The 19,313-nt window shown below is 40.0% G+C and overlaps 1 long non-coding RNA gene across 1 annotated transcript in view; it reads right to left on the bottom strand.

Moving 5' to 3' along the window:
- Nucleotides 1-5,036: 5,036 nt before the first annotated feature.
- Nucleotides 5,037-19,313, bottom strand: part of LOC113919915 — a 43,587-nt gene continuing 29,310 nt past the window's right edge. The window contains exons 2-3 of the long non-coding RNA XR_003519161.2: nucleotides 7,904-8,029; nucleotides 5,037-6,455 (exon numbers count right to left, since the gene is read on the bottom strand). This is a non-coding gene — a long non-coding RNA (uncharacterized LOC113919915). The remainder of the gene's footprint in view (nucleotides 6,456-7,903; nucleotides 8,030-19,313) is intronic.

Raw genomic sequence — 19,313 nt, 5'->3', positions numbered from 1 at the left:
CCTAAGAGAGTTACAAGTCTCTACAGTCTCGGTTTTCTTGAACTACTACTCCAAACCATTTTCGGGTACGAGGATTCTAAGTATTCAAATTCTAAGTCGCAGGCAAAGGGTGCTCATATTGGCACTGTCCTTTCTCCAGCCACAAGCCACACTACTGTGGTGAAAAAAATTCGGTGATTTCCTATCTTTCCTTATCTAGCACTGGTAGCCAATTCCAGTGCTCCATTCAGAGCAAAACCCAAAATGTCAAAAATACTCATTTCCTCCACTTAATTTCTTGTTAACCAGATTTCCAATTATGCATGCCTGAAGCAAGGTAAATTCCTGCTGAAAAGGAGAGATGGTGGTCAAGTGACTGAAGGGGCTAACAAGTACAGATAGCTATTGATATCTTCTTCAGCTGGTGCTTCTTAGAACATTCCATCATGGCTCTCAAGCCCAAACCGCATGTATGTGCTTCTAGCTCCACTGCTTGTTCTTTTCCCAAATATAGTTAATAGGCTCCAGAAACTGTAGTATTGACATACTTGAAAAAGGAAACTGGACAAATCCCTTCATCTTCAACAATCCCACAACTGAAGATGAAGACCTGCCCAGTGGGCAGACATTTAATTGTACCGAGAAAATTAATCTTTAGGGGTTCCACGACGACGTGACAATAAAGCTCTAGTATGCCCACTGGGTGGAATCTTCAGGAAGTATAGTTTTCCTGTACCAGCTCATTCTCTTGTTCACCTCAGATTCTGGTTCTTTTCCTTACACAGTGGTCTCTTATACAGTGGTTGAATGGCGGTCCTCCAAAAAGTTATGTCCATGTCCTAACACTGGAACTTGTGATTTTATTTGGAACAACGGTCTTTGCAGATATAATTAAATTGGGGATTTTGAATGAGATCATCCTGGATTTAGAGGGGGCCCTAAATCCAATGGCAGGTGTCTTTATAAGAGACAGAGGGAGGCCTGAGAAGGACCCCAAGGGGAAGGCCACGTGAAAAGAGAAGCAGAGATTGGAAGGATGCTGCTACCAGCCAAGGAATGGCAGCAAAAAGCAGGAGCTAGGAGAGATGCATGGGACAGTCTCTCCCTCAGAGCCTCCGGAAGGAACCAACTCCGCTGACATCTCGATGGTGGACTTCTGGGGTCTAGAACTCTGAAGAATAAATTTATGCTGTTTTAAGCCACGAAGTTGGTGGGTAATTTGTTATGGCAGCATTAGGAAACTAATTTACAGTATAAAAAAATAAAAATGGTTCATCCTAGGACCTAGCCAAGTTTTAAGTAGCAAAAAAAGGTTAATCAAGGGCTGCAGTTTTTTATTCAGCAGAACAGGCATGTGCCTACGACTATAGGGTTGCTGGGATAAGCTCTTTTAAAACAAAGCCTTTTCCACCAATTGTGTGGGATTCCTAATTTCATATTTGGAGATTATGTCATTATACCCTGTTCAAAAGATGAATTTTTTGGAGGCAAGTTAAACATATGAGTCTTACTGTAAACAAGTCTAGTTCCTTTTTCATGTTTAGTAATTTAGCATGCGTTTCTGTAACTCGGCAGTATACTGAGCACTTTAAACGCACTACCTTGTTTAACCTCTACAAGATTCTGTGAGGTAGGCATTCTACCTATTTTACAGATGAGAAAACAATGTCATTAAATGCCTCACTTGTTTGAGAGGATATACTTACTATACGGCAGAGCCAGGCCATAAGCTACTCTGAGTCTGATTCCCAAAGCCTCCATTCCTTTTTTTTTTTTAAAGATTTATTTATTTGAGAGACAGAGGATGTGAGAGAGAGAGAGAGAGAGAGAGAGAGAGAGCACAAGCAGGGGGAGGCGTAGACAGAGAAGCAGACTCCCCGCTGAGCAGGGAGCCCGACGCAGGACTCAATCCCAGGACCCCGAGATCGTGACCTGAGCCGAAGCCAGATGCTTAACCGACTGAGCCACCCAGATACCCTGCAAAGCCTCCATTCTTAATGAAGATAATGCCTTTTCTATCTATACTGCCTTCAGACAGTGTGCTTTGATGGATGAAGAACATAAGCATGGGTCACAAGATGGGGGCTGGGGGAGGAAAAGAAGATAAAAAAATGAAAAAGTAAGGCTTTAAAAGACATTAAAACCAAATGTATATACAACTCGAATCAGTTCTTGTGCTAATGAGACCAAGGACCATGCATTTCATCTCTGTATGTTGTTCATCCTTGCTTAAGTCTGGAGAAAACTAAGATAGGTCTAGGCAGAGCCCAGCCATCCACAGTTCTCTAACCTGCCAAGAAGTTTATAAATGCATGGGCTTAATTACAAGGAAGATGGGGTAAGCAGAACATATGATTGCAAATTCAGTGCATTCCCTGATCCTGATGATGGGTGTTTGTGTGTCCCCCCATCCCCCGCCCCAACCCAATTTATAGGTTGAAGCCCAATTCTCCAATGTGATGATTTTTGGAGGTGGGACCTTTGGGAGGTAATTAGATCACGAGGGTGGAGCCCTCATGAATGGGATTAGTGCCCTTCTAAGAAAAGGCACTGAGACAGATGACACAGATACAGAGATCTGAGGGTACAGAGCAAAAAGACAACAGCCTGTAAGCCAGGAAGAGGGCCTTCACCAGAACCTGATCATGCTGGCACTCATCTCAGACTTCCAGTCTTCAGAACTGTGAGAAAGAAATTTGTGTTATTTATTTATTTAAAGATTTTATTTATTTGACAGAGAGAGAGAGAGACCCACAGGGAGAGAGGGAACACAAGCAGGGGGAATGGGAGAGGGAGAAGCAGGCCTCCCGCTGATCAGGGAGCCCGATGCGGGGCTTGATCCCGGGACCCCGGGATGATGACCTGAGCCGAAGGCAGCCACTTAACCAACTGAGCCACCCAGGCGCCCCTAAATTTGTGTTATTTAAGCCACCTGGTCTATGGTAATTTGTTACAGCAGCCTGGGCTAAGACAATGGGTCAACAGCATTTTCTTTGTATGCGAAGGACAGCACATTGGTCTTCATGACTCACAAGCAGAGAGTGGGAGTGAAAAAGAAGTCTGAGGCATTGGACAGAAGCAACTCTTCTGCTTAAACAAGTACACTAATAAAGAAAGCAACAAATGATTCAAATTCTCATTCTTTAAAAAAATCACTTGCGCATTTCTAGATGTCAGTGAAAACTTTTACATGTTGTAAAATTACTTTAGTGCCTTTTTGGGTTCTCATTTTACTCTTTAAGGTTAAGGTAACTTTTTCTCTTTGAACTTCTGCATTTTATTTTATGATCACTCAGCTTTCAGAAAGTAATTTCAGTAAGTGCCTAACTTAGTTTGTGTGCACACACTGATGCATAGGGCTCTACTTACATACCCTTCATGTGATTGGGCCCCCCATAAATCTGGATCTTTCCACATGGTATACTTCTGAATTTGTGTGTAGCTTTCTTGTTCAAGCACTGTATTAAATGCTCTGCTTCCTACACTTTTAGGGACAATAGGAATAAAAGCAGTTTTGGTTACTTCTTTTTATCAAAAGAAGTTCATCTCCTGATTACTAAAAGCTTTTATTAAATGTCCATCTTTTCCTGCTACTGTGCTAGGTACTCTACCAAGCTGCATCAAATAGATAACGCCCATGCTCTGTGGAGATGATTATATATTCCATATTTTCCGGGGGAGTTCTGATCTCATGTATTTCTCTCTTCCTAAATAAAGGCAATTTTCATCTTCATATCCTCATATGATTTTTCATATAAATTCTCAAAGTTTAGTATCATAGACCCTTTACAAATAGTTGTCTTCAAAAGTCGGTCTCACGAAGAAAAGTGTATTCATTATAAATTATATTCTCATAAATTCAAGCTTAAAAGAGTTAAGTATAGTAGAAAGGTGGTAGAAAAATCATATTCTGACTAGAAATGCACAACCATAAGGCGAGTTTTGACATAGACAGACATTTTATTCTGTATTATTTTTGATTGGCAGGCAAAAATGATGTAGAAGTCTGACAACTTATAGAAGTAATAGAAGTGTAGGAAAGCACTCTTCTAGGATTAGCAAAAAATGACTAAGTTTTGTTTTGGACAATTAAGCTCAAGAATAAAACTCCACTTATAATAGATGGCATAGTATTTTGTGGTTTTGAAGCCACAGACAGGGTAATGAAAAGCATTTAAATCTATTCAAGTCTAGAGAAAAGTAGGATTTTCTAAATAGAATGAAAACAGTTTAAGATTAGTGAGAAAAATTAATACATTCAAGTATATTTTGCAAGTATTATTTTATATTGTTTTAAATGATAGTGATAGTAGCTAATATTTATACTCGAACACTTCTTGTGAGTTATATGTAAATTTTAAAATAATTTAATGGAAAACTGCTTATATTTGCTCTCAGTAAATTTAGTCTCAGTCTAGCAGTGGGGACCATGAGACTACACCTGAGATTGTCTGTATTAATATAAACTGAATAGCAGGTGTCACTTGGGAGGAAATAAAATAGCTTCAGGCAAAATTTCACAAGCTTATGATGTAAGAGTAAGCATGACTTCAAAGAGCTGACTTGAGTTAAAACTTAAAAGGATGAATGTGATGTCACCAGGTATGGAACAATTCCAGGACTATTCATGAGGACTGGGGGTCAGTGGTGCAGATAAATACTCCAATTAGAAAGTAACTTTCTTTTCTCTCTTTTTTTGTTTCCCTTGTTTCATTTTTCTTTTTTTTTAATTTTTTTTATTAACATATAATGTATTATTTGTTTCAGGGGTACAGGTCTGTGATTCATCAGTCTTACACAATTCATAGTGCTCACCATAGTACTTACTTCTCTCTTCTAAAAAGATTTTATTTATTTTACAGAGAGAGAGGAGAGAGAGAGAGAGTACACGCACAAGCAGGGGGAGCGGTTGAGGGAGAAGCGCTGAGCAGGGAGCCCCACATGGGGCTCTATCCCAGGACCTAAGCGAAAGGCAGACGCTTAACTGACTGAGCCACCCAGACACCCAGTAACTTTCTTTTCTCATACGCATCAGCAACAGACTGCAAGGACACATCAGAGATAAAGTGTTCATCTTGGCTTTTAGACACCGTTCAGTTACATTTTGTAAAGGCATAAAAATTTATTTAATTTTGAGGGCCACTCTAAATGCAAACTCTCATCTTATTGATAGAAATTGCGCTGTGTATTTATTTATACAAATTTTTTTAATTAAGTAAAACATATTAGCATTTACACTTGCAAAAGCAAAATTAGAATTCAAGACTTCACAATCATGGTGAGATGATTTTAATCGATCTCTGTTCATTAACTGAAATTTCCTTTAACTCTCACATCTGCCTTTGACTTCTTCAAAACATTTTTCTAGTATTTCATCAGAACAAGGTATCAGCTGGGTAAAATCTCATATTGGTGAACTTTGCTAATTCTTCATAACTCTGATATAAGGTTTAAGGAGAAAGTGAATGAAATTCTCATATACTTCTGCTTTCTCTAACTTCTAAGACTAGAGAATATTTATAGTTATTATTTAAAAATTTGGATTAAAAGGGACCATGATTATCCTTCATGGGTTTTAACAGAACTTAAATGGTTTCATTAGAAAAACACGGAGACCTCCCACACTGTTGGTTTTAATCTCACAATTACCTAGATATCTATCAACAGAACTCTTAAGTAGTTTGTTAACTCTGGATGCCAAGGGCTGACAGTTTCACTTTCACCTTCAGAATATCTATTTTTTTAGTGGTGTAAGAATGTCATCAGAGCTTCTACAAAATAATTTGTTGTAATTGTAACTTGTATTAGATTTAGTACAAGAGAAATGTGGAAGACACAATTCATTAATTATGGGAATTTGACTAACAATTCTTCTGGGGGGAGGGTGTCTGAATTTCAAATGGAGGCATCTTTGCAAGTCAGACTCAACGCCTCATTACTCTGTGATGCAGGCTCCTCCAAATGGCAGCAGAAATGTACTACTCTTTAGAAATTCTACAGTAGTGCTAAAATTTTATGGTTTCGGAGATAGGCACAAATTTAAAAAAATATATTCTTAGAAGAATAGCATTATTTAAAATAAAAACACTTCTGTGACTGTAAACCAGGATAGCTTTTCTATAATAGTAAGCTCTTTACAATTTTCTGTACATTTTTTAAATAAAACTGTATTTTTTTCAATGTGGAAAAAAGAGTGAATTGTTTGAAAATATGACATTTTTGTGTATAATTTAACAAAATTTAAAATATGTAATTATACATGATATCCTCACATATTTTTGATAAGCTTCTGATTATACACAAAGCATGTCTATTATAAAAAACCGTCAATTATTCAAAACTTCATGTAACCATAGTGACCAAATTAATATTGGAGGGGAAAAAGACAGAGTCCAATGATTCTAGCACTTCCCCAAAGGAAGAATCCAGGCCGGGGTGTATCAGTAACCATGTTCAAGACGATCAGACATGTAGATCTAGGACAGATGGGTGGAAAGGAAAAACAATGAAGATACCAATGGATACGGTGGATTTGAGATGTCCAAGATCAAAAGTCACTTCCCCTGTGAAATCTTGTCAAATACTCCTACTTCCAACTGGAATTGATTTCTCTTCTGAGCTCACACAGCACTTTCTTTGCATTTTGATAATCACATAACTGTATTTTGTTCATAGGTATTTCTTATTGTTGCATTGTTATTTTATAGTTGTTTTCATATTTCTCTTGTAGCACCAGTCATCTTCATCATATCTGGCCTACAAGTGTATTTTTTTCCTCTTTCATCTACTCTTCCCCAAACTCACTACTTGAAGGCCTGTCTACTTATTTTTGTATTCCTAGTGCCAACAGAGCATCCACGCATAGATGATGTCCAATAAACAGTTGCTTAATAAATCCTCTTATCATAATAGCACTATGTTAATATAATCCCCAGTCAAGATTTCTTAATGTTTTACTTAATAAACAGAAGACATTCATTTAATAAACATTTACTAAAAACCTACTAATTTCCACACACTGCTCTAGGATGGGAATATTAAGGTAATTATGGTAAGCACTTCTTTCTACTGAAAGTCTCGACGGTGCAGAACTATGGGTCAAACTCTTCATGAAATGCCTTCAGATTTCATATTTGGAATAGCACATATTACCAGTTACACCAAGATTCTGCTACGCTCTGAAGCTACACTTTACCTATTTCATAATTTTGTTGACAGCCCTCCCTGATGTGGAAACTTACACTATACTACACATGAAAATTCTTTTTATGATGCTAAGTACATGCTATCTAGTTCTTCCATATAATGCTTATGCATACCAAGTTTGCTTTATTTTCCATATAATGTGCTCTTTGTAATATGCATGCACCACATAAAAATTCTGTTAATGGCCTAGTACCAAAGTTGTGTCTGTTGGCGAATCGGTTATTACTCTATATGATATATTAAAATCTACCAAAAATCTAAGTACAGAGCAAGAGTATCTTTATGATATACATGTACTTATTATTTTAAATGTTTGCCTACACATATGAAACTACAGAGTTATAAAATGAAAAAAATAGTGTTATTAAGTCAAACTCATGCTCGCTTACTTGGCAAGAAACAAGAAAGCAATTACAAGGCAAGTTGGTGGCTAAACCTGCTTTTGTTTTTGTTTTTTAAAATTTGGAAGTGGTAAATATAAACCAAAGTGAGCTCACATATTTCCCATCATCAGTACCAGAGTGCATCCTAGCACTCTTGGCTACACTGACACCATTAAAGTATTTGTGAGTCTAAAGGTTCATGTGACATTGTTCCTACCTGCAACAGGTTCTACTGGTCTTATAGAGGGATGCTATTCAATTCATTAATACAACCTGAAGTGCTTAACACAGTGCTTTATTTACAGTAGATACTCAAAAATACTTCACTGACTTACAAAATGAACAATTACGGACAGAAGTCTTCACTTGGTGGGCGTCTATAAGGCTGAAGGCAACTCTGAAATCCTGTAGAAGAGAGAACCACTCTTCTCCACAAGTAATGAAGTCTGTCAGTTTCAAGGCTGTAAGAAGATACTGACTTAAAATTAATTTTCTAATAACACAGTATCGCTATATATCCAATATGGGGTTAGTAATAGGAAAAAACATAAGAAAGAGTCACATTTGAAAACATGTGCCCCCCCAGGGCGCCTGGGTGGCTCAGTCGTTAAGCGTCTGCTTTCGGCTCAGGACATGATCCCAGGGTCCTGGGATCGAGCCCTGCATCAGGCTCCCGGCTCCGTGGGAAGCCTGCTTCTCCCTCTGCCACTCCCCCTGCTTGTGTTCCCTCTCTCGCTGTGCCTGTCAAATAAATAAATAAAATCTTAAAAAAAAAAAACATGTGCCCCCCCCAAAACCAAACACAACAAAAGAACCTGTGTGGCCAGAGCATAAGAGATGCCCGTTGGCAATGTGCCATTTTCACTCTCAATATAGCAGGGACATCTGGTCTCCAAGCCCTCTTCCACAAGTCAATTTTCTTATCACTATCCAAGGCCAACACTATTAATCTCTCCTCTTAAACAAAGTATTCTACATTTTCTATACTACTTCTTCCTCTCCCCAGATGCATATAATAGTAACACTGTAATGTTTCTTTCTCCAATTTAGTGGAATTTTTTTTTTACAACTTAGACCTAATTTTCAAACCCCACAGTGATGAATTCCATTTCATATATTGTGAAAAGCACTGGATTGACGTCAAGAGGCTTGGGAACAAAATTCTAGTTCTGCTCGTGCCATGAAAGAGACAAATCACTAGGCTTTGCCAGGATTCAGCTTCCTTGTTTGTAGAGTGAGAGAACTGTAAAATCATCTCTCTGGTCCTATTAGGAAATGAAATGCTGTGATTCTGCAGCTGTTTCCTTTTCTCACCTAAGAATACAGATACACACTGACACACAAGAGGCTACAGAACCTGAGTGTTAAGAGTCTCTACTGTTTGAAATTCTCTCTTGCTTTGGATTCAGCCACAAAGGTCTCTTATTTCTTAAGTCTCTCTTTGCTGTTCTCTTGTGTACCTGGCTCATATTTTTCCATCCTTGGCGATACTGCCTCCTTTTCACCCTACATGTTTTCTCTACATGATGTGACCCCACCCGTGGCTTCCCCTGCCATCCATGTGCTGGTGCCTCTCCTCATATTAGCACTGCCAGCTAGCTCCGGGATGCTTCCAGGCACTCCCAATTCACTATAACCGCAACCGAGCTGTCCTTCCCCCGCTTCCCCGATTTGCTCCTTTTTTGGTGTCTTTTTTTTTTTTTTTTTAAGATTTATTTATTTGAGAGAGGCACAGAGACAGAGACAGACAAACTGACATGCGGGGCTCGATCTCACAACCCTGAGATCATGACCTGAGCTGAAATTAAGAGCCAGCTGCTTAACAGACCAAGCCACCCAGGTGTCCCCTTCTGTGTCCTTTGTGAGAAATCTGAGTCATCCTAAACTGTTCCTTCTCCCTCACTTTCCACATCAAATCAGTCACCAACTTGTGTTGATTTTATCTTCTGAATGGTTTCTGGAAAGTGGCTGTTATGGACTGGATGTGTGTCCCCCGCCCCCCCCGTTCCCGTTGAGGCCCTAACTCCCCACGTGACTGTATTTGGAGATGCAAAGCCTCGAAGGAAGCAACTAGGGTGAAATGAGGTCCTAAGGGTGGGGCCCTGATTTGACAGGATTAGTGTCCTTATGAGAGACCCTGGAGAGCCTGCTGCTCTCTCTTGCCACATGCATATAGAGAGGAAAGGCTATGTGAGGACAGAGCAACAAGGCAACCTGTCTACAAGCCAGAAAGAGAACCCCTCTAGAACCCAACCCTGACAGCACCTTCATCTTGGACTTCGAGCCTCCAGAGCTGTGAGGAAATAAATCTCTGTTGTGAGGCCACCCAGTCGATGGTAATTTGTGACAGCAGCCCAGGGCAACTTCTCTCCGTCTGCTACCGACCCTTCAGGGCAGCAACTCATCATCTCTCCCCTGCAGTCTGGCCATTCTCTTCTCGCCTACCTAACCGCAGCATAGCTCTGTGGGTAGTCGGGTCACTGGGGACTGAGTCCGTGCTCCACCATGGACTCTGTACTCTTGGGCCAGCGACTCAATCTGGGTGCTAGGGACCTCCCTGTAAAATGAGGCTGTGGACAGGAGGGCTGTTTCAACATGGTGATGCAGGTACAATGCTGACGATGATGCTTGGCACATTATCAGCATCTGGTGAATGCTGGCCGTCTACGTTAGCAGGACAAGCCATCTGAACCACAGAGCTGCCCATGCCATTCTCAAGTATTAAAATTCTTCCCTAGGCTCCCCGCCACCAACAGCATGAAGGCCAGGCTCCTTAGCATGACTTACGAGCTTCATAGGAACTGGCAAGTTCCACAGCAGGAACTCACGTGCACCTTCCACTCGTCCTCTGGCCTCATTCGTATCACTCTTCACCCACACCACACTGCAGCAATATCGAACTCCACGTAGGACCCCGCTGCTCCATAATGCTAGCAGCTGCTTCCCTGTGTCCTCTGCCTGGTCCGCCCTTTGTCCTTTGCTTCACCTGGCCAGTTCCTATTCATCCTTCTAGATTCCACTTGGATGTTTCCTTCCAAGGAAGCCTCCATGACCCTCTCCCAGTCTCAGTTATGAACCCCTCATCTTTGCTCTTTTCATACTTCATGCAAGCCTTGATCATAACACTTAACCGTTATAATACTGAAGTGACCTATTTGTGTGTCTTCATTTCTCACTAGATAGAAAACGCCTCTAGATCAGAGACCATTTCTTATTCTTTTTTTGTATCATAGCATTTCACAGCCTGACATACAGTCAGGATTCAGTAAGTATTTGACAAACTGGAATTGAGCTCTGGCATCTGGACAGTTCTTTCCATGCCCACCGCTGCTGTCTCAGTTCAAGTCTTTACTTCTCATGGGAGGCCATGCAAAGGCCATTTCACCCTAGTTGCTTCCTTCGAGGCTTTGCATCTCCAAATACAGTCACATTGGGAATTAGGGACTCAAGAGGAATGGGGGGCGGGGGACACAAACATTCAGTCCATAACAGCCACATTCCAGAAACCATTCAGAAGATAAAATCAACACAAGTTGGTGACTGATTTGATGTGGAAAGTGAGGGAGAAGGAACAGTTTAGGATGACTCAGATTTCTCACAAAGGACACAGAAAGGGACACCTGGGTGGCTCTTTGCATGGCCTCTCTCTCCTCTCTCTTCTCCATACTATCCTTTAAGCAGCTGTCAGAACTGTTTTTTCTAAAGGCACAAATAGCTTACCTTACATAGCCTGGATTGAAAACCTCTGGGTTTCTCCCTGCTTAAGAAGAATCTAACTCTTTAATAAGGCACACAGATCCTTCAACACATCCTTCCATCTCACTCCTCTTCGTGCTTCTTCTTGCTACACTAAATTTCTTACTCTTGCTGGAATGTGTCCAGCCTTTCAAACCTCCCTGCCTGTGCATACACAGATCCTTTTGTCACGAACGCCCTGCTCTCTTACACCCGGAAAATCCTCATTCATTCTATATGACCTATTTTCATTGAGTCACCTCCCTCATCAAGCCTTTTTTGGATTTCGGCTGGGAGAGTTAGTTGCTTGCTCCTCTGTTCCCATAGCACATAGTTCATACTATTATAATACAGGTGAACTTTGAACAACACAGGTTGAAACTGTGTGGGTCCACTTGTACACGGATTTTTTTCGATGAATACTGTATAGTGCTCTAAATGTATTTTCTCTTATGATTTTGTTAATATTTTCTCTTCTCTAGCTTACTTGATTGTAAGAATACAGTATATAATACACATACAAAATAGGTGTTAACACCTGTTTATGTTATTGGTAAGGCATCAACAGTCGACTACTAGTACTTAAGTTTTATGTCAGAAGTTATATGGAGATTTTTTCTTTTTCTTTTTTTTAAAGATTTTATTTGTTTACTTGAGAGAGACAGAGAGAGCGAGAGAGAGAACCAGCAGGGAGGAGAGCGAGAAGCAGGCTCCCCATTGAACAGGGAGCCTGAAGCAGGGCTTGATCCCAGAATCCCGGGATCATGACGGGAGCCTAAGGCAGACTCTTAACCAAATGAGCCACCCAGGTGCCCCAATACGAAGATTTTCAATTGCACAGGGGGTTAGCACCACTAGCCTCTGCCCTGTTCAAGGGCCATCTGGACTTACTGAATGTTATTGTAATTGTTGTCTGTCTTATCCATTTCAGTTCAAAGGCAAGGACTGAATCATCCTCACCTTTGTAGATCCTGGGACCTAGAACTGCATCTGACATGTAGTAAGTGTTCAATATGTAAGTGTTCAGTATGTATAAACACATTTTGAGATAAATTTATGAACAGAATAGCTAAAAAAGGAAGAGGGGCGCCTGGGTGGCTCAGTCCTTAAGCATCTGCCTTCAGCTCAGGTCATGATCCCAGGGTCCTGGGATCTAGCCCCGCATTGGGCTCCCTGCTCGGCAGGAAGCCTGCTTCTCCCTCTCCCACTCACCCTGCTTGTGTTTCCTCTCTCCCTATGTCTCTCCCTGTCAAATAAATTAATAAAATCTTTAAAAAAAAAGAGAGAAGAACCTCAGGCTTATTATCCTACTGTCGTACTAAGAATACGTCTTCAGTAGACACACATTAGACCACTACTTTTCAAACTGTAGGTCCTGATCCATTATAAAGAATAATTTGAATAACAGGAAACCTCAGAGGGCAACACATACAGCAAGGTTGGGCACTATTTTGCACAATTTTTGTTTCAGTTCCATATGTGTGTGTGTATATATACACTGGGTTGAAATGTAAAATTCCTTTCCCACAATGGGGTGTGATTTTTTAAAAAAAAAAAGCTTGGGAAACACAGCATATGGTCACTTCTTAGTTTAGTTTATTAGTTTTTGTAATGACCCCAACTATAATATAATGTCCACCATGTAGAGTTTTGGGAACATTCAATGAGATGTGAAAACTGGTGGGAAAGACTGGGTCCGTTGCATAGCTCACTGGGACACCTTCCAAAACTTCCTTTCTTCTTTCACCTTACCCACGGGTTTCAGTTTCCTCATCAAAATCACCCAGAGGGCAGTAATGGAGATAATGGAGTGGAGATAATGGGGTGGAGATAATGGGATACTGTATGTAAACGTATGTAAAGCCCCCAAGTACCAAGCACCATGCTTTTTATTCAGTAAATCTTAGTAGTGGTGATGATGATGTTGATGATGATGATGGCATAGTGGCACATAAAACATTTAAAAAAAATGTTAGTTCCTTCCTTTGATCAAATAAACTTAGATTGCCGGTACTAAATTAGGCAGGAGGTCATTGCTGGCATCTTGGAAAGGTAGATTAAAATAAAAAATGACTACTGTAGGGGTGCCTGAGTGGTTCAGTGGGGTTAAGTGTCTGACTCTTGATTTTGCCTCAGGTCATGATCTCAGGGTCATGAGACTGAGCCCTGTATTGGGCTCTGAGCTGGGCATGGAGCTTGCTTGAGATTCTCTCTCTCTCTCTCTCTCACCCCTACTTCTCCCTCCCCCTCACTCTCTCTCTCTCAAAAAAAAAAAAAATGACTACTGTATAAAAATAGTGAATACTTATTAACAAAGCCAGGTTCACTTGGTACAACAGTGGAGTGACTCATTTGGAAGGAAAAGGAGAACAATGCAAGTGAATTTGTAACCTTACATATGACAAAAGAAATAAAACATCGGAGTAGCAGTCTCCTAGACCAAGCCTTTACCTCCAACACAAAGAGATAGCAAGAAAAGAGGGCTTCCCTCAAATAAATGACTTTGTCTCTTTTGGATTCATTTTTTCATTAGTAAAAACAGTTTCACAGAATTTTTCATTAAAAAAAAAGTCCTAGTATACCACCAGAAAGCAGAACTTAGTAGGTGTTCAAAAAGAACTATTAGCTCTGCTTTATTAGCCAGCAGATACCCACCTGGTTCTAACCCCCAAATTAGCTCTTACTTCTTTTCCTAAACAAGTCTATTGTATTTATTTAATTCAATCACTTCCCTTTACATATTTCAGTGCAACATAAGAGATATTTCAGTAATCTTGTTAAAATAGATATCACAGGCTATTTGGAATCACCCTGGGTTCATGGTTGGACTTTAGCTTTGGCTTGTTTTACTTATCAATTCATCCACTGATTCATGTTAATTAAATCCATTACAGAGTAATTTACAAATAATACCAATTTGTTGGTTTATGATAGGAGATATTAATTCAGCCACAAATATTTATTGAGCATCTCCTACATACCAGGGAATGAGCTCTATATGCTGGAAAGCAGATACCAATAGGCATTTCTTCCTAGTAAAAAAATATTCTTGGGAGACATTACTGAACACCATGCCTTGCACAGCATAACAGACATTTAACAACTATTAGCCGAATAAAATTAGAGACTAGAATGACACCCAAGAGTAAAGAAAAAGTCAACCTGGCTTTTTGAGAATTTCTATCATGTTTTGCTCTTGACATTGTCTTCCTAAAGACAACCATAGGTTGCCTTTATTCTCCTTAGTTTTCCATGTAGTTCCATGTAATAACCACTGGTTATTATAATTAAGACACCTTGTCCCTGAGAACTACTGGCTCAATAAGGACATTCCTCCTCTTCAGCATTTCTATCATAGATGATGCAGACTTACAGCTGTATGTCTACCTGCCTAACACACACATACACACTTTTTTTAATGGACAAAAGAAGGAATCAAATTCAAGAATTGAATCTTAGACTTTGGATGACTTACAGGAGTGGACATATAGCTCCTCCTAATCGTATTCCATAAATAGCACAGCCCAGGTTTTGATGATAGCTGAAGAGTGTACCAGTTTGTCTAACAAAGGCCTAGAGAGAAGGGTTCAGCAAACAATGGTTTGTGGACCTCAAATGCTGCCTGCTGCTGGTTTTTGTAGATAAAGTTTTATTAGAACCCAGCTATGCCCACTCATTTTTTTTATCATCAACGGCTGCTTCCAAGCTTTAACAGAACTGGGTAGTTGTACCAGAGGCCATATTTATCACCTGACCCTGTATTAGACAGTTTGGGCTGCTGTAACAAAATACCATAAATTGGGTGGCTTATAAACAACAGAAATTTATTTCTCATAGTTCTGGACGCTGTAAGTCTAAGACTGAGGTGCCAGCATGGTAGGGTTCTGGTGAGAGTCCTCCTCCAGGTAGCAGACTGCCAACTCCTTGCTGTTTCCTCACGTGGAGAGTAGAGAGAGGAAGCAAGCTTTTGACTAAGTAATTAGGTGAGGTGATAAAGACACTAGTCCCATTCATGAGGCCTCGACCTTCATAACCTCATCTAATTCTAATTATTTTCCACAGGCTCTGCCTCCTAATACCATCAGATTGCAAGGCAGGGCTTCAACATATGGATCTGGGGGCACACAAACATTCAGTTCATAACAGACCCTTTAAGAGAAAGTCCGCTGATCCTTGGGGAGGACAAGTATTCTACGTTGCTGATTAAGAGCTGAACTACATGTATCAGAGGCCAGATGAGCAGGTGATAAGGCTAATACTCTAAAACGGAAATGGAGGTTCCTAATCAGGCCTCTTGCTTTGATAGAAGGTTACCTTAATAAGGAGGGAGACATATACAGGCAAGGTCAGAATTTTCTGCAAGAAGTTGTTTTGAGTCCATTTTAACATGTGAACAAGGGCTCAGCTATATTTAATCTGTTAACTATGCTTCTACGAACGGTTCTCTTTAGCAGAGATTGCTTTCTTCACTAAGCTCCAAGACCTTCTGGGAAGTGGGGAAGATGGGATAAAAAGTGTCTCAGGACTTACTGAAGGGAGTGTTTTATGATTTTCAACAGAATCACCATCTCAGGCATCAAATAAATGGGCATCAAAGCTGCAGCCAACAGCAAGGAGGGAGAGCAAAACATGACAGGAGGAGTAAGAAAGGAGGGTGGTCTAGAATGATCTGGGGGAGCTTTTATGTGGTGGTATGTTTCAGTGTGCTAGGAACTGGACACTTGAACAAGACGACATACATAGGAATGTTGATAAAACAATGGCCTCTATTGGAATCGGCACAATTTCTCTGTTTCTTTGTTTTTGCAATCAAAACCTTTAAAAATTGTTTGAAAAAACACATTATTTTTTAAGTAGCAAGAAAATTAATATTATGCAATCATTAGGTGGTTTAAAAAAAAACAAACCAAGACACCAAAATGGGAAGAAACATGAGGAATTACTATCCAAGAAGGAAGGGATATAGCTGCTTAAATCAATTTGTATATTTGTTATCTAACATGACACCACATCAGAACAGGTACTTAAGTCTCTGCTGAACATGACGATTCTCTTTCCCTTATAGTACCCATCAAATCCACCTGTGCACCCTGAATTTAACCAGCCTCTGCCATCGCCAGGGTTACAGCTCAGGAGGAACTATCATGATCTCACCGGACTACCGTAGATGCCTCATAGTGAGTCTGTGCCACATGGCATTCAGACTGATCTTGCCAAGTGCAAATCTAATCCTGTCCCTTCCCTGATTAAAACCTTTCTGGGGCACCTGGGTGGCTCCGTCGTCGGTTAAACGTCCCACTCTTGATGTCAGCTCAGGTCCTGATCTTAGCCCTGTGCTGAGGGTGGAGCCTGCTTAAGATTTTCTCTCTCCCTCTCCTTCTGCTCCTCCCCCCACCCCCTACATGAGCAAGTGCTCTCTTTTTCTCTAAAAAAACAAACAAAAAAACACCTTTCAATGGATTCCTATTAAGGAGAAAACTCAAATCCAAGTTCCTTATCCTAAACAATAAAACTCAAATAATCCCAATGAACTCTCTGAACATCTACCATTCTTTTCCTAGATTATTCCATATCCCAGGCACATTAGCCTTCTTACCTTCCTGTCACCAGCCAAATACAATCCTGCTTCAAGACATTTACACTTGAACCTCCTTCACCCATTATTCAGTCTTAACTCAAAGGTTACCTCCAAGAGGCTTTTCTTGACCACTTAGCAAAAGTCATCATCCCAGTCACTCACTACTACATTATTCCATTTTATTTTATTCATATTACTTGCTAATACTAAGTACTGAGTAGTGTTATATTAAGTACCAAGTATTTTGTACTATACTAAGTAGTATATGCTTTTTATCTTCCCCTCACATCCTAAGGTGTAAGAGCATTTCTGGAAAGCACAGACCTTTTCACTCCTGTATTAACAGCAGCTAAAACAGTACCTGGAATATAGCAGTGTTTGATATAAATTTATTGACTAGCTACAAAACATTCTACTTAATTTCATTTTCTCAGCAAAACACATACGCATTGAAATGTAATTAATTGGGTATTGGTATTTTTGCAGGTATGTTCCAATCTTTAAATAAAATATTTACTATTTTGGTCAACTAGAAACATTATATTGTAAAGTGTTTTAGCAGCTGGATAGCTTCTAAAAATGTTTACATTAACACAAGTTTTTCTAGAAATGTGTATTCATGACTGGACAGAATACATTGAATTTTTTTTTAAGTTTAGACAGAACACAGTGAACTCTTTTTCATTTATAAAAAGCAATGCAATGTGGAAACTTTAAGTCCAGTATATATATAAGATATATACACAGTTGATTCTGCAGGGATTTTTTAAAATTTTTATTTATTTTTAAGTATTCTCTACACCCAATGTGGGGCTCGCACTCACAACCCCAAGATCAAGAGTTGCACGCTCCACTAAGCCAGCCAGGGAACCCATTCTGCAGGGACTTTTAAAGTGTAAATACCTCTTTTAACACTAACCACAAAGCTCCAATATCTATAGGTTTAAAACTGACTGCTAGCTCATTCCCATCAAAATATTATCCTGTGACTTCTCACCTCTATCTACTCATTTTTTATCACAGCAAAATTCTCAAGATAATTGTTTGTTTCCTCCTGATCCACCCACTTACCTTTAGCCCACTTCAATATGGCGTCAGTTCCTAGGACTCCTCCACTAAAACTGCTTTTATGATGGCCACCATCAATGATGTCTATGTTGCCAAATCCAGTGGACATTTCCTGTCCTCATCTTACCCAATCTCACAGAAGCATTTGACATAGCTGATAATTCCCTCCTTAAAACACTCTCTTCTTGACTTTTAAAAATACTCAACTCTTCTTTTTTCCCCCACCACTTCCTACTCTTCTATTGGCTTCTCTTTGTCTGACCTGTAAATAATAAGAACTCAAGGACTGGACCAATTCCCTTTTCCATCTGTGTGTTTCTCCTGGGTGATCTCATTCAGTTCCATGCCTTAAATACTATCTGTAGGATGAAAAAACACTTATATCCCGATTTTTTTTCCTAGGCTCTCTTAAATCACTGATCTACTTGACATATCCATCTGGACTTTTTTTTTTTTTTAAGATTTATTAATTTCAGAGGTTGGGGGGAGAGGCAGAGGGAGAGAGAACCTAAAGCAGACTCCGCACTGAGCCCAGAGCCCGATGCAGGGCTCTATCTCATGATCCTGAGTTCACGACCCAAGCCAAAACAAAGAGTTGGACACTTCAATCAACTGCACCCCCCAAAGGCCCCCCTCTTGGATGTTTTAACAGGCAACTGAAATTTAATGTGTTCAACAAACAAACTTGACTTTCTCTCCTAAACCTGTCCCTACCTCCTTCAATAAGTAACATTACCATTCTGTATTCATATACTGAGAATAAGTTCTGTTAAGTATATGTTGTTGTAAAATTTATTAAAATTCTTTTCTCCTGGGGTGTCTGGGTGACTCAGTTGGTTAAGCATCTGCCTTCGGCTCAGGTCATGATCCCAGGGTCCTGGGATCGAGCCCTGCATCAGGCTCCCTGCTCAGCAGGAAGGCTGCTTCTCCCTCTCCCACTCCCCCTGCTTGTGCTTGCTCGCTATCAAATAAACAAATAAATAAAATCTTTAAAAACTATTAAAAAAATTCTTTTCTCCCTAGTTATTGTGAGTAAAATGTTAAATTTATTTTCTCTAAAAACTTCACGTGTAGGATATGGCTCCACACCTACTGTGGAGCCCAATTCAGGGCTTGAACTCACAACCCTGAGATCAAGACCTGAGCTGAGATCATGAGTCACACACTTAACTGACTGAGCCATGCAGGCACCCCAGGATTATTTATTATTTTATTGTATTTTTTATTTTTTTAAGACTGTATTTATTTATTTGACAGAGAGAGACACAGGGAGAGAAGGAACACAAGCAGGGGGAGTAGGAGAGGGAGAAGCAGGCTTCTCACGGAGCAGGGAGCCCAACGTGGGGCTCAATCCCAGGACCCCG

Source organism: Zalophus californianus, chromosome 3 (genome assembly GCF_009762305.2).
Source record: "Zalophus californianus isolate mZalCal1 chromosome 3, mZalCal1.pri.v2, whole genome shotgun sequence".
Lineage (NCBI taxonomy): Eukaryota > Metazoa > Chordata > Mammalia > Carnivora > Otariidae > Zalophus > Zalophus californianus.
This window is presented reverse-complemented; position numbering and strand designations above follow the sequence as displayed.